This window comes from Vulpes lagopus, chromosome 1 (genome assembly GCF_018345385.1).
Source record: "Vulpes lagopus strain Blue_001 chromosome 1, ASM1834538v1, whole genome shotgun sequence".
NCBI classification, from domain to species: Eukaryota; Metazoa; Chordata; class Mammalia; order Carnivora; family Canidae; genus Vulpes; species Vulpes lagopus.
The window spans coordinates 4,946,491-4,963,249 of record NC_054824.1 but is presented as its reverse complement, the minus strand read 5'-3'; the positions used below and the strand labels follow the sequence as shown (position 1 = coordinate 4,963,249).

General features: G+C 35.9%; 1 protein-coding gene across 4 annotated transcripts in view; it reads right to left on the bottom strand.

Moving 5' to 3' along the window:
* Positions 1 to 16,759, bottom strand: part of REV3L (REV3 like, DNA directed polymerase zeta catalytic subunit) — a 181,507-nt gene that overhangs the window by 164,332 nt on the left and 416 nt on the right. The window contains exons 1-2 of one of the 4 annotated variants that reach the window (XM_041738746.1): positions 14,994 to 16,689; positions 7,715 to 7,842 (exon numbers count right to left, since the gene is read on the bottom strand). The exons of the other annotated variants lie outside the window; for them this stretch is intronic. The gene's annotated coding sequence lies outside the window, so the exon portion shown is untranslated. Of the gene's footprint in view, positions 1 to 7,714; positions 7,843 to 14,993; positions 16,690 to 16,759 lie in introns of those variants that run through there. 4 annotated transcript variants of the gene reach the window in all.

Genomic DNA, 16,759 nt, shown 5'->3' with positions numbered 1-16,759 from the left:
AGGTAAAACTGTAAGGAAAAGCAAAGAAATGATTAACCAAAATTATTAGATAGGAGAGGAGGAAGCAATCAAATACTTCAAAGATATCTGTAATAGTCTATGTCTTACCCTAAGTATTAAAACTGATATATTCTATTGTTATATTCTTTACATATATTAATCTATATTATACATATATAGAGTATCTATATGACATATTTATAATTTGAAATGCTTACAAAGAATAAGCAATAAACACAGATTCACTCAGCAAAATATTAAGAACAAGCCAAAAAAAATCATGAAATACAAATATAACACATTAGGCCCAACTAAACATTCAGACTCACATAACTCATAAAAGCCACTTGGTTATACTTGATAGGATATAAAACATGAAACAATGTGCAAGCAAAGCAGTGTGAGGTAGTTTCTTTTCATCAGGAGTCTTCACAGCAATTCAGGGGATATTCCCTTTGGCCTTCCTCAGGTAACAGGTAAGTACAAGAGGATGAGATCATGAGGACTGGTGCCATAACTATCCTAGCTTAGGAATACCAAATAGCAACAACTATCTCCAGTCCTATGGACAGTTTCCTAAGCCACAAAACAGACTTGGTTTAGAGTTATCACACCCAGGGAATGTTTTACACCTAAAAACTTAAACCCATGAAGCATAGTTCTCTCCATTCTGGATGTTAGTTTCCATCATTGATGAAATCACCGAAGTCCTAAGGGCCTTTACAATCTGGAGACTTTCAAATAATGAATGCTCTGGTTAAAAACAAAACAAAAAATGGGTACACCTGGATGGCTCAGTGCGTGTGCTGTCAAACAAATAAAATCTTTTAAAAATTAAAGAATAGAAAATAAATGAAAACAGAAACATCATCTCATATTATGCAGGAATAAGTTTTCTTCCACATGACAGAAAGGATGTGCAGTAGGAGCAGGGGAAAAACTTAAACCTCAAACCCAGGAGAGGCATACATGATGAATGCTTTCATCTAAGTGGGTTGTGCACAATTATTAATTCTAAGTATCTGGAAGGGTGTTTCTATCAGCTTAGCAGTGGAAAACAAAGACAACTAAGTAGACTTTCCATACTCTGCCTCCTGGCAAATACCAAGAATGGATAAATAGCCTCCTGTTCATAGATGGATAAGCATGGGACCTATACAAACATTCAGCAGAATGGATAAAACATCTTAAATTGTCAATGAAAAGAATCTGTGATAATTTACATTAAGAAAAAGAAGAAATAAAAAAAAAGAAAAAGAAGAAATGTAGAAAGTATCTGCTGTGTGTCTCAGTAAGAGACAAGGAAATTAATTTCCTATAAAGCATCTTTTATAAGGAAAGATACTAATTAAAAAGACCAGGAACAAATAAAAACATAATAGACATATGCAGAGTAAGATATAAACCTATGGAACTCTAAGAGGTAAGAAAAAAGAAAGGAATAAACAACAAAAATAAATTCCACACTAGTGATAAAAAAAGACTCAATATTGCAAAAACCTATCAGTAATGTAGAAGATGAAAATAAAAATGTTCACCAAGAATGCAAAAAGACAAAGTTAAAAATAAGAAGGAAAACAGGTATAAAAAAGAAATGTGAACCAATCCACCAATAACTGGTAATAAAAAAAAAAAAAAGCCTTAACAAATGAAAGCAATATTCAAAGGTATAATAGAAGAAATATCCCAAAATAAAAAGTACCAGCATCTCTACATCAAAAGAACCTTCTTGTCTCAAAGTAAAAGAGACCAGAATAATGGTCAGAGAATTGTAAAGTGAAAGTCTGGGACTTTCATATTGAGCCATGCTGTCATTAACACATGCAGGCAACAAAAAGCCATTTTCAGATATTCAAGGACTCAGAAAAAAGTAATCCACATGAATATCTCCCAAAAAATAGTACCTGAAAACATATTTGTGGCAAAAGAAGGAAATTTAAATTGGAACTCAAGAATGGGTATAAGAGGTATGGTATAAACAGATTTGTGGTAGTATTCCATATCAAATTAATATGTAGAGCGGAGTCCAAATTGTTCTACTGAAATTTAATACAGAAGCTTAAATTTTTTTGAAAGAGGAGATACACAATTTAAAATATTCAAAATTTATAAGCTAGTGTTAAAGATTAACCTGGGAAGCTGAGAGTGTAAAAAAAAAGCTAAATTCCTTGTATTTCATAAAAGAATATTTTTATTTGTTCTTAAATTTTTAAATTACAACTACATTTCTATATATATGCTTTTAAGATGATTTCTGATCTATTTTTTTTAAAAAAAATCTATACTGCAAACAGCAGAGTTAAACAAAATTATTAGAAAGTACAACATTATAGGAATAAAAATCAAGCATATCAATTATAACGAATTTTTGTTGTCTAAAACCTTTCTATTGGAAAGAGCCTCAGATGGGGTTAAAAAAATGAAATGACATAAAGAAAGGTTAAAAATAGTGACAGGCAATGATAGTATCATGGAAATAGTAATACTAAGAGGAAACAGGAATAACTACTTTTATGTGGGACAAGAAATAAGATTCAAGAGAAAAAGAATTAAAGGGTCTCTTTAAATTGAAATAAAGATGTTTATAGAGCTACTCAAATATAGTCCAAGACCTAGCTAGCTGTTACAGGTCTAGAACAAGGTAAGTATAAAACTTGGAAGCAAGCATTTAGAATACTCTTACAGCAATTTGGCAGAGGAATTGTGTATCTGTTTAACATAATAATAATAATAATAATAATAATAATAATAATAATAATAAAGGAAGCTTGTATTTCGCTTATTGGTTTTTCTTTCTTGTTTCATTTTTCTAGTAATTCACTTCTAATGTATTTTATTAAAAGTATCAGGAAAAAGCCAGATTCTTCACCACAAATAGTTTGAAAAGCACAGCCATAAGAGATCTGTTATGAAGTTGTATGTGCCAAATAACTCAACATCAAAATATACAAAGTTAAAACAATGAAAGATGCAAGGTAAAAATGAAGAACAAAATAAAGTGGGAAGCAATTTCATTCCATGACATATTACATAAATAAAAATAAGTGCACAGAGGATAAAAACAAATTACGAAATGTCAAATTTTCTTTAGGAAGTGATATATTACAAGACATCTCATAAGTTTAACATCAGCTTTTCAGAAGGGAAAATTACTGTATTAAATGTATACATTGTAAGATGTATTACAACCTCAGAAATGTTAAAATTTCTTTTAGTCAAGGAAATAGTATGTCCACAATTTATCAAATAAATTAAAAACTTTTTTTTTTACTGTACAGTTGACATACAATATTATACTAGTTTCAGGTACACAACAGTGATTGGACAATTATATACATTATGAAATGCTCACTATCATTTAACTATTGTTACCATCTGGAAAACTTTTTAATTATCAATGAAACATTTATAAAGATATTGATGAGATCACAGACCCTAAAGAACACTTCAACAACTTTGAAAAATTAAAACTAAAGCATGGCAAAAACTGGTATTCTACCATTCCCCACTAGAGATCACTTAAGGATTTCTGTTTGTTTTTGGATGCTGCTGGGCAAAATTATGTATGAAGGACTTGCCAACTTTAAAAACTTATGAAAACTACATTAAAAGACTCAAAACACACTCATCTCTACAGCCTTGTGGTTTTCTAATCCCCTTTTATACAGAAAGGGTGGGGTGGGAAATCAAAGTACTTCACAATGTTAGATGCCGCACAGGAGGTCACAGATGCTTTTGCTACCTTCTTCCTAGCTCCCTACCACCTTACCAAAAATGTAGGACATTGTTTGGATTGTGGGCAGCATTACTGCCTTCTCAAAAAAGGTCAGAGTCCGTTGTTTTTCCTCTGCTTGGCCCACTGGGTAAAGGCTAGCCTAACCTAGGCACCCTAATATAGCTATCTGGTTGATTAGGTAAATGAAGCCATCCTAGACCAACCAGCTTCGAGCTGACCTCTTGGCTGAATAGGTGAAGAGTTATATAGGAGTTAGAGCACTGCTTGAACCACTACTACCATATATGTATGTGTTGTATATATTGCGCACACGCGCGCACACACACAAACTAAACTAGACGAGACTCAGAGCAACAGGATTCACCAGTTATCCTAATAATACATAGTTTTTTCCACCTATGCTACACGGTCTATTCATCTTAAAATAGCCCCAAGAGGGGTGGTAGTCTCAGGATAGAACACAACTTGAAAAGAAAAAAGTAAACAAAAGATAAAATCCTTTTGAAACTATTCATTTTAAGTCACAGCACTTTAAAAGTTCTCTAAATAAGTGATAGTACTTTTTCTTCCACTCTCATACCCAATATTTAAAACCTCAACTAAATGTGATCTAAAGTCTCATTTGAGATATAAAAGTTCTTTATAAAATGAAAAAAATATTTAAATAAAATATTTACCATAACAATAAACTGGGAAAAATATTCAAAGTCAATGCATAGAGACCAATTTTCCTATTACATGAAGAGCTCCTTGGAATCAATAAACAAAAGACCAAGACCCAAAAAAGTGGATAAAAGATAAACATGTAGTACACTGAAAAGTACAAATGTCTCTCGAGCATATGGAAAGACACTATATATCACTTGTAATAAATAAATGCAAATTAAAACTACACAGCGATCCATGTTTTTATCTATTAGATTGGCAAAGATCAAAACATTTGAGAACATAATCTTGGTGAAGAGATGGAAAAAGTCTCATATTGCTGGTGGGAGTACAGATCAAAACAACCTCTGTGTTACACTTTTCCTTCTCTTGAAGATATTCTTGTAAGATATTTCAAAATATAGTACGCAAGATATATTTTGTCTTGTGTGGGCTGTTGGTCATTTTCAGAAAACTGCTCTAATTGCCTTGCTTTTATAGAATTCTATTCATATAACAGAGCAGATAGGTAGGGAAGTTTAAGAAACTTGGATGATGAACATAGTAATCTTGCTCCATCTGCTGCCCACCTGATACCTTATTGTGCACTTAGTGAGTGCTCAGTATATATTTGTTGATTAAATGGGACCAGGAATAATGCTGAGCAACGATGAGAATGGAATAAAACAAGAACAAGGAATTAGCTAAATTTATCTGAATTACTGAATAAATTTTTAAACACTATCTTTTTCAAGGGTAAGGCGCTGACACAGTGACAAATGTTTCCTGAACATGAGTCAGCTGGCAACAGGGGTATAGATTATTACAATAATGAGTCACATACTCTTAGGAAACCTCTTCCACACTGCTCTGGGCTTGGCCATGTGATATGCTTTGGCCCATGGGACAAGATAAAATATATGGGGCTTGCCTTCACTTGCTGCTTCCGTAAACCCTACTGCTGCCTCCAGCTGAAGGCTAGCCTGCGGGAGACACATGGCCAAAGCTCGCACCAATACCCAGACATATGAATGAAGCCATCCTAGACCAACCAGCTTCCACATAAGCACCACATAAGCAGCCCAGCCAGCAGCAGGGGCAAAACTGCTTACTTGAGCCCATCTCAGAATCAGATGCTAACAAATAGCTTATTTTATACCACTATGTTTTGGGGAGGTTTGTCATGCAAAAACCGATACAAGTGGATAGGGGAATAGGATTGGTGGTGATAAAGGAAAATTTATGTTTTACCTGTTTGTTAAATTTCACAATGAGAATATATGCTACTTGTTTAACCAAACTAAACTTAATAGAGATATTTTGTATCCGACTGATATTAGAGTCAAGTCCCACTATCACCTTAGGAACACATATACATAAAACAAAACAATCCAGTCCAAATGGGAACATGAATTTGAGAGGAGACATTAATATTGCTCAGGGAAAAAAAGGGGGTCAGTACAGAGTAGCAGGGTATACTATCATACACACACAAAAAAGTGAGTAAGTATATATTCATGGTCACAGTCATGTCTCAGTAACAGCCATTATCAAATTCCAAAGTGTTAGGTCACATACATCTCAGATTTTGCTTTCCTACTTCTTCTGTTTAGGCTAATACACATTGCCTCATTTTAAACCTCACATGCTATGAGGTAAATATATGCTGAATAACTTTAGGCAAAAGTTAATTAACCTCTCCAAGCCTCATTTCCTCAACTGTAAAATGGGGATAACAGTACCCATTTTATAGAGCTGTAAAAATTAAAATACTTAGAACTGGGCACATAGTAAAGGGTCAATAAATGGCCTATAATCTGTTAATAGAATGATTTAAAAGTAATGTCTTTTGACTGACCTGGTTTCTATTTTAAAATCATTAAGCATCAACAAAGGTGTGATTCATCAAAATTAATTTGAAAATCTTTCTAATGACTTCATGAAAAAAGTTAAAAGATAATGTTGTTAAAAACCAAAACGAAACATACATATAGGGAAAATATGAAGAAATTGAAACTCCAGGCAATAATGAATTCACCTGGCCCACATTCCACAATCCTAAATAGGTTTAAAAACCAAAAGCTTCAATTTTTGTGTTTTATGAATTCACAAGAGGCAAAAACAAGAAAGCAATAAATCCTATGGTCACTTTTGTGACCTCTGGCACACATATTTTCAATTCTTTCTACCACCATCTTTAATAAAGGCGGCACTGCTGAAGGCTTTGGAAAACAAGGCTCTTTCTGAAGAAATAAACATAGCCTAATCTGCAGCATTGGAAAATTTTAGTTACTCCTTGGATCAATGGCTTAACATTGCCCCTTAAACAGGTAATTACCTAGCCTGAAGACATATGAGGTAGTGACCAACTACAAAAAGCTTTATACCACAATGTGCAGGTATTTTCGTTTGCTCTATTGTGAATAATTAATAAATGCTACAAAAATTCCATTTTTCATTTCAATTCAATTATTTTAAAGAATGCTTAGTATATGTGAAATAACGTGGCAGATTCTGGAGTTAGAAGGGTAAAGAAAGTAACACATATTGATATCATGCCACACATTTGCTGATTATTGTTTAATCATAATAATCCAATGAGGTGCAGCCCGGTGGCTCAGCGGTTTAACGCCGCCTTCAGCCCAGGGTGTGATCCTGGAGACCCGGGATCAAGTCCCATGTCGGGTTCCCTGCATGGAGCCTGCTTCTCCCTCTGCCTGTGTTTCTGCCTCTCTCTTTCTGTGTCTCTCATTAATAAATAAATATAATCTTAAAAAAAAAAACTCATTTTAGGAACATCTGGGTGGCTCAGCCAGTTAAGCGCCTGCCTTCAGCTCAGGTCTTGATCCTGGGGCCTTGGATGGAGCCCCGCCCTTCTAAGTGGGAGTCAGCCTCGTCCCCTGCTCATGCTCACTCTCTCTCTCAAATAAATAAAATCTTTTAAAAAACAAAACAAAACTCATTTTACAGAGGAGGAAATTAAGGCTCAAAGAAGTAAAGTAACTTGACCAGAGTCTCTCAGCAAAAGACAGTGTAGGAGGGTATGGAGCAGGGGCAGGGAAGCACAGAGGGCAGTGCCATGTGACTATCCCTACAGGCAAACACAACACTAAGTGTAGTTAAGTCCTTTATCAGCAATGTGAAAGGGGGCTAAGACTATGAGAAGCCAAAGAGATAACCTTTTGGGAATGGGCAAAGGAGTCACAAAAGGCTTTAAAGAGATTAATATTTGAGTTGTTACTTTAAGGAGGAGTAGGATTTATCAACTTCAATGCCAAGGCTTACCCCCAACCCCCCTCATCCCCAATATATTAACCAAAATAAATTACTTACTTGAAATTGAGAAAAACAATTTTGAGAGAAATCTTCCTCAGATATATTATTCCATAGTTTTAAAACAAATAATATGATGACTGTTTAATTTTTAGGTTGCTTTTATGTGGCTTGTCTTGGTTTTTATTCTGAAATGAAATTTAGATTAGTCATTTTCTTGTTCTGAGAAACTAAGAGTATGCCAACATGTTTTAACTTCACATTTTTTCACATATCAACATGTATTCTTACTTACAAAACCTTTCGTTTCACCATCTCAAACAAAACCTAATTTAATATATAAATTACTTTGAAGTGTAAATATATATGCAAAATAAGATATTTCTTTTAATTATTGTTATATTTCCTTGGTAATTGTAATAAATGGAAGAAAAATAGAAAACTCTCGGTATATTGTTACTTATTACACAAGCATTTTTGAGGTAACACGCTCGCTTTTATTGTTGGAGTCGTTTATGTAGTAAATGCTCTCTCAGCCCAAAGAAAATTAAATAACTACCCCCAAGGAAATGGACCTCAAGTTCTTAGTATTTCCCACAACTATGGTCCTAAAAGAAAATAGAATTGGACGAAAAAAACCCTAACATTTACAACAACAATTACCACCCTTTTTTTCACAGATTTTCTTTGCTAGGCATACATTCAATTTCTGCTGCAGAAAACAGTCCAGTTTGCCAATACTCATTAAGCAACAAAATAATTTTCATTGAAAAAAAAATATTTAAAAAGCTACAGAGAACTGGAAGAAACACAGAAGGTCATCTGAAAAACTTAAAAGAAATGACAAAAAAAAAAAAACCAAAAAAAACAAACAAAAAAAAAAAACCCACCCACACACCAAAAGATTAAACAGACTTATTAAAAGGGTTTTATTTTTACTTATGATTTGTTTTATTCTCAAAAATGTATCTCCTTTATGTTTAAACAGTGGAGTTTAATTGCCTAAGACACCTATCCTGCTCTATCTGTATCTTACCTGGAACCTATAAGTTAACACAATTTACCCAGTTTACCTTACCTCCCATTATTTCCTTTCTTATTTAGTATCACTGTGGTGTTAAAATGACAGCCAGGTACCAAAGTAATATACAACATACTATATCCCACATCTTAATAAGTTGCTAATAAGTATTTCTTTGAAATGTCTAGGGCTAATGACAATATCCTTTGAAATCTGTTTAACCCCAAACTCCTTAAACCTGAATCGATTTTCACTTTTTTTATTGAACAAATTCTCATCCAATCAAAAACAAGACAAGAGAAAATTACAGCACTAGAGGAACTTGAAAGATCTCCTGGCACATTCCCTTTCTCTTTGGAAAACTATATATGTTCAATCCTAGTATCAATTTTTGTTTATATCTGCCCTAAATTCCTCTTGCTATACACTCTAGCCTTTGTTTTAAGGAAAGAACTATGGTCATTACAAAACAAATCCTGCTACAGCCTATCCTACAAGAAGATTCTAAGCACTACTGGACAGAGTATGACCTTAAAGATTTCTAATCTGTGTACGTGCAGGTCTTCTAATCATTCCTCTAAGATTCAGTACATTCACCTTTAAATTATCATCAATGTCTTCTTCCAATTCTTCCTCAGGTTTGGGGGGCCAGTGTGAAGCAGAGAGAGCTAAGAGTCATAGATCCTTAGTTTTCATACCCAGCCCACACAACCAACTATAGGACACAGGACAAATCCTTGCACTTTCTTATCTAGATTTCAGTTCTCTTTACATAAAGTGAGAGGATTTGACCAGAACAGTGTTTCCCAACTTTTTCCATATTGTAAATAATATTTGTTCAGCACACAGACCAACAAAAGGACATTTAGAAGCATCAACATAGTACTTGGTAAAAAAAAAAAAAATTTTTTTTAAATTATCATTTTCCTTATATAACTATAGAAGAAAATTAAAATTTAAGTGAGGTTTTTAATAGTATGAATGAATTTCAAATTCAACCTTTTTCACATAAGGAATAATATTTCAAAATAATAATGTTTATTTTTGTGGAATATACATGCACCATTAGGCAACCACCTTGCAGCAAGCTAAATGACACATCAGATGCACATGCCTAGGAGATCCAATACAGCAAATACAGAAATTCAGGCCTAGAACTGTGCTCCCCAGGGCAACCAACATCCCTGCCACCCTGTGCTCTCAATATCAGTGGGCTACACTCTGCACTGGGTGACATATTCCTCAGGCACTTGGAATATAAACTCCAGTAGTAGCTCCATGGTCCATTCTCCACAAGAGGCAGCTGCATACTCTGTGGCTAACTGAAGTAGATTCCAAGTAATAAAGCACCTCCTTTAACGGACTGAAGATATCAAAAGGAGCAGTAACTATAAGTTATTGCTCATGATGTTATCTGCTTAAAGGAACCCCACAGCCTTCCTTTAGCCTCCACTCCAGGGCCACCCTCCAGTGAGCCACATAACATCAACGGGAAGCTCTGAATCCGACCTCTAGCAAAATCTAAAATTAAACAGTACTGGAGTAATCATTTGATAATTGTTCACAACTATTAGTTTTTTTGTGTGTGTTTTTGTTGTTCTTTACCAATTCCTTCAAACACAACTTAAAACTTTGAATAGGTATCACATGCACATAGTAAAAAATATTCCAAAATTACCAAACGATATACTAAAAAAAAAAAAAAAAAAGATTCAGTCTCCCCACCTTTGTCCTCTAGGCCACCAGTTCCCCTCACTGAAGGCAACCACTGTCACCAAACTGTCATATCCTTTGATATTTATACACACACACGTACATATATATTTTATGTATATATATATACACACACATAAAACACATGAATGGCAGCATACTATACCTCTTACACATTTTCCCCCTCTTTAATATATCTTATACACGGCACAACAGGAGTGCACATAGTGTTGCTTCGTTACTTTAAGATTTGCCTAGTATTCCATTGAATAGATATACCATTATTTACTTAACCACTCCCTTAACGGATTTATGTTTAGGTTGTTTCCAGTTTTTTGCAATGACAAACAATGCTGCCACAAATTACAGGTTAACACGTACATAAAATATTTAAAGATAAAATCCTTGAATGAAATTGCCAGATCAAAATATATGTGTATCTTTAATTTTGAAAATGATTTCCAAATTGCTTTTCCATAGAAAAAGAACATTTTATATTCCCACCAGCAATATGAGAATGCCCATTTCCCCTTCCTTTCCTTCTCTCCAACTCTTACTATGTAATCAATCTTTCCTAATTTGATACGTGGTAAATAGTATGTTGTAGATTGAATTTATATCTCCTTTATGAATAAAATTATACCCCTTTTCATATGAATTTTGCTCGTTTTTTCTATTAGATTATTTTCTAGGAGCTCTTTGTATATTAAGAGGACATTAGTCCTTCATGAGAAGTATACAAGTTTTACTAGTCTGTGTCTTTTCACTTTATAATTTTCTTTCTCTATACTGAATTTTTTATATTGTGAAGATCTCTAACCTGGCTCCAGTTACTGTATACCTTGAAAGCTCTTTGCCATTCCTAGATTATACTAAAAATAATTATCCTATGTTGTTTTGTTCTCAAATTTAAACCTTCTGATTCGCCTGGAAGTCAACTTTTTATTTTTCCAGATAATTAACTGGTTATCTCAACACTGTTTATTTTTCTTTCCATACTAAGAGGTACAGGTAGCATCCATTTTCATATAGTAAATTCTTATCTAGTTTAAGTCAGTTTCTAGCCTCCACTCTGTTTCATTGTTGCTATGAGCCAAAACCACACTACTTTTCAAAACATTTTAAAATTAAAATCAGTTTACATATAAATGAGTATAATTTTTTTAAAAAGCCAGAAATTACTGGCTTGCTTTAATGTAAGAATCATTCTGTAGTTCCTAAATTGAATTTATATAATCAAGTTCAATACTATCATCACACAATCATGCATTTGGGTGGATACTTATTTCGGAGCCCAGTATGAACTTCAAGTCTCTTTTGCTGTATTTCTGAACCGTACCTAGAAAGCCAGTTTTCCCTTAATTTTGTACATAGCTTTTTCACAAATTATAAAATCAATACATTCTCTCCATAAGAAAATCTAAAAATTTCAAAACACACATCTTAGAGATAACCAACCTTTATATTTTTATATATTTTTCTGCATTTTAATACATGACTATTTCACAAACTGATTTTTTTTTTCAAATATACTGAGCATTGTCCCATATTTTTATATTCTTCTAAAATTTTATTTTAATAAATTCTACTGTATGAATATGCCCAATTGATGTAACCATTTCCCAGCTGTTGAATATTTGAGGTTGTGCCCTGTTGATGACTATTATCTATTGATTCCTACAAAAATGCTTGAGTTTCAAGCACTGTGGTAGTATCGATTGTATAATGGTGAGCAAAAATGAACACATTACCAGCATTTGTGGAGGTTATTGGGAAAAACAGACGTTAATCTCCAACATATATAAAATTACAATTACAGCCAAGTGTTATGAAGGAGAGTTTTATGGAGTTTTGAGAGTCTATGATAGGGAAGGCTTCCCTGAGGAAAGATAAATCAGAGTTTAGGTGAAGGAAAAGGAAAAACATTCTAGGCAGAGGGAACAGCATGTACAAAGGCCTCATTGTGGAAGGGAGCATGGCAAGAAAAGGGACTGAAATAAGGCCAATATGGCTGGAACACAAAGAGCAAGGCAAGAAGAACATGGCTCAAGCCATGACTAGATAGAAAGGTAGGGGCCAGGCTATGCAAGACCTTGTAAGACATGTAGACGCCACCACATAAGACATGTAGTTTTGTCCTTATCCTAAATGCAATGGAAAGCTACTGAAGCATATCAAGTAGTAGGGTGATATAATCAGGTTTGCATTTTGAAAAGATCCCTCTGATTACAGTGTAGAAAACAGATTAGAAGGGAAGAGAGTGGACTGGGGTAGGCCAAGATTAGGAGGCTATTGTAAGTGCATCCAAAAATGCTAGTAGTTTAGACTAGGGTGGTGATGGATAATGAAAAGAAGTAGATGGATTCAAAAGATAATCAGATTTTGCCAAAAGATTTACATTCATAGATTAAAATCTCTAAAACTAGTATTGGGTCAAAAAACATTTAGAGAATTATAATATGCATTGCCAAGCTGCCCTGCCAAGAGCAGTTTTTGTTTGTGAATTACCTTGTATCTGTTCCTCCATCAGAATTTTGAAATTCTTTTGAAATTCCTTTAAAATGACTTAATCCATACTTCCTTCATGAAGCCTTCCCTGACTCCCCTTTTTTGCCTGCTAGTTGGTCACTGACATGTCCTCCTTTAGCCCTTGCTTTCTTATACACATTTCTGTCATACTCCCATCAAACTATGCTTGACTTACGTCTGTGTCACCTCTACTATACTGTTAAGAGTCTGGAGGGCAAAAGTTGTTCATAATGATACCAAAAATAGCTCAACATACATAGTAGGTTCTCATTAAGTGTTCACTGAATTCTACTATGGACAGATTTAAGAGGGCCCTGCTTCATGCTCTGATTTACTAATTGTGATTTTAAACCAAATATAATACAGAGAGCTAACAGAATTTGCTACTCGGGGCTTCAAATGCCTACTAAAAAAAGTGACTAATTTTGTTTGTGGTAAATCACTAAATCTCTGGAGTGCTCCTTAAAAACCTTTCTGGTAATTATATCAAATAGGTTTTATGAGATCTTAAAATATTTTTAAATGGCTTAGCAAAAAAAAAAAAAAAGGCTATGAACAAACAAGAAATTACTTGTAATCTGAGTTGCTGGTAAATGCTATAGTTTTCAAAACTGTATTCATTTCAAACTTAATCCAATTTACAAAAAAAATGAAGTTATTAACCAACTAGATAAATTTATACAGCACTGGAGAATGACCAATTTCTTATGTTGAAAAATTCAATTTCATGTTTAACAATTAGCATCTAGAACAATCTACTAAAATTTTCACTACCTGGAGGAAGACTAGAGGGGGTAGTGGCAAGAGTTCCTTACAGTAATCTTAAAGACAAGCAGCTCCCTCTATAGTCTGTTTGGCCTACTTTGTTTAATTACTTGCTGTGTGAACATCTCACTCACACTTTTCTATTTACTCCCACTCTGCATCTCAGCAGGGAGGCTTTCTGAGAGGATAATTCTGTTTAACCTGGTGCTGAGAAAACTGAGAGCTTTCTAAACTCCACGTGAAGTGAGTTACATCAAGCAACCAATAAGCAAGGGCTGGGATGTGGAAACCCGACAGCTTCCCAGATCCACCTGAGTCGGATCTTCACAATGAAGCCTTAGGATTTTATTTGAAGTGAATTCCCAGAGCAGTTAACACCTGTATTCAAATCTAAGTGAAAAAACACTGCCCTGTGCGTTAGTCATCTATAACCTTGTTTCTCTCCATTAAAACAGGTTACTGAAACGTTGTTACACTACTCAATACGTTGTTATAGCAAAACAGCATTCAAGACATTTTTAAATGAGTGAAGAAAACGCAAAAGAGGTTTTTTAAAAAGTAATTCCATTACTCACATAAAGAAAATTTAAGTGATTCTCTCAGGAATAACATTATCCTCAATCAGCAAGGGATTAAATCAGTCAGGATTTACCGTTCAAATCTGAATATGCCACTTTTTAAAATACCTTTTCAATTTTCACCAACTCAAGATATGAGAGCTTTTAAATCCAAGACAATTTCTTATATGTTATTCAAGATATGCCCTCAAAACACAGGACAATTAGAAGTCAACTGGACTGTTTTCTAAAGCAGAAAAATACCTTTTATGAATAGAAAAACAACTAGTAAAAATGTAAGAAACCAATCAGTTCAGAATTTATAATACCAATATGAAACACCCTCTTTGAGAAACAATTTCTTCTGCTATTTTTCAGGATTCATTTACAAAGCAAACTCAGTTTAAAAATACCTTTTCTTTAAACCAAGATAAAAAATTAAGGACTTCCAAAATTATTATATATGAAAGATTTAAAGTTATGGTACTTTATGTAACATAGATTTATCATGTTACTATTTTTCACTAACTTACTTTACTAATTGGTAAATATATAAACATAGCTGTGCTTTCAAACAATAAAACTGTTCATTAAAAATTCTATCACTCAGATTTTTACTAAGTCAGATTGACCTATATTTTATATTAATTATTTTCAAATTTATTTTAATGGGTGAGCTGGACTAGTTTTCTTTGGGGAGAGAATTCAGAAGCAGATAATTGTACAATTTTGTTTACATTTAATTAATACTAACTTTCCTGGGAGTTTCTAACATGTTAAAAATGCTGGCTGGCTTTCTGAAAGCTATATACTCCCAAATGTATGCCAGTGACTTCAAATTTTTTCACCTGTTGAAGAAACACAAAAGTCTTTATATGTGAAATTGTGAACTCTATTTACGGTAAACTCAACTTGATACTTCTTAACAACTTCAAGTTTCAGTTTCTTTGTATCGTTGTATATCCTTTAATGTACAAAAATGTCTTACTTCCACATTCATTTACATTATACGTTTCAAAATACATCCTTTAAGCTTTTGTTTTTTGTTTTTGTTTTTGTTTTAAGGCAGAAGGGGGAGGCTGGTAATCTACTGTAAGATATCCAGGCGGGAAGAAAATATTTATCGTAGAATACCCGTGTTCTTTTATACTGAAAAACACGAAAGTACCTCCATCATCTTTTTTAAAGAATGTTTTCTTACGTTATAGGCTTACTGCTAGCTCACAGTGAAATTCACCTATTCCACAAACTTTTCTATAAGCCTGAAAATCATTCAGGGATACATATTTAATGACTTGCGTGGGGGGGGGGGAACACATCTGTGCGTAGAAAAGTAATCCAAACCATACAAACATTAATACACAGAGATGCCACAGTACATCCTATTAGCACGTCACTTTAGAATTCCGAAATCTGGCTGAACAGAGCTCTATCAACCTTCTAATTCTTTCTCTGTACTGGAAGTGAGAACAAACGGTGTGTGACACTGAAATTGCAACTGGAAACAAAGACAGTCACCAATATATCTGGAAAGGGGAGGGGGGGGATCTCTCAGAACTTTCCTGCCTCTATTTTCCAGCCTCCAAAGTTTCAGGTGTTTCTCCTTTCCCCAAACCAACAGCATTCACATTTCTCATCTTCCCAGGTCCCTATCACCAAAACCATCATCTCATCACTCTGGGAGGGGGGTACTGCATCAAAATCTCACAACACTGAAATTTACAACAAAGAGAATCCACGTTAAAAAGGGAACTGCTTGGGGAAGAAAAAAAAAACAACAACGAGCGCCTGTGTCGGGTAGAGCCGTTATCTCGCGTGGCCCTCAGAGACGGGAGTAGGAAGACCCAGCGCGACCGGGGCGCGGAGCATCAAGTGGGAAACGCCGCCCCGACCCCGCAGGCGCAGGGCAGCCCGCAGGGGGGGCGCGGCCCCCCGGGAGCTGCAGGCGGCTCACAGCGCGCACACCGCCGCGGCACCGCGAGGCCCTGCCCGTCTGGCCCCCGCCCTGAGCTGCGTGACCCCAAGCCCCCGAGAGCTTCCGTCACCGCCCCCCGCCGGCCGACCCCACGCGGGCAGCAGAGCGGTGTCGTGGGAAGGGTGACGTGTCTTCAACGCGGGCCGCGGCTCGGCGTGGGGGGCACGTCTCCGGCGTCGGTGCGGCCGAGGGGCCGCCGCTCCTCAGGCGTTCGCGCCACCGGGCGCGAGGTGCGGCGCCGGGCGAGCGACGACGCGCCCCTTCCCTCGAGCGGCCGCCGCCCGGGGCCCCGGAGGCGCGGGACTCCGAGGAGCCGTCCCCGACCCGCGCTCCCCTCAGGGGCGGGATTCCTCAGGGCCGCGCTCCGGAAGGGCAGAGGCGGCGGCGGCGTGAGGCCGCGCGGGGAGCGCCGACACTTCCTCAGGCCGCTCAGGCCCCTTCCAGACCCGGGAGGCGGGGCGGCGGGGCGCGGCGACCGCAGTCCCACCGGCGGGGACCTCAGCGCGTCCCGGAGGACACGGCGCGGCCGCCTGCCCCCCCGCCCT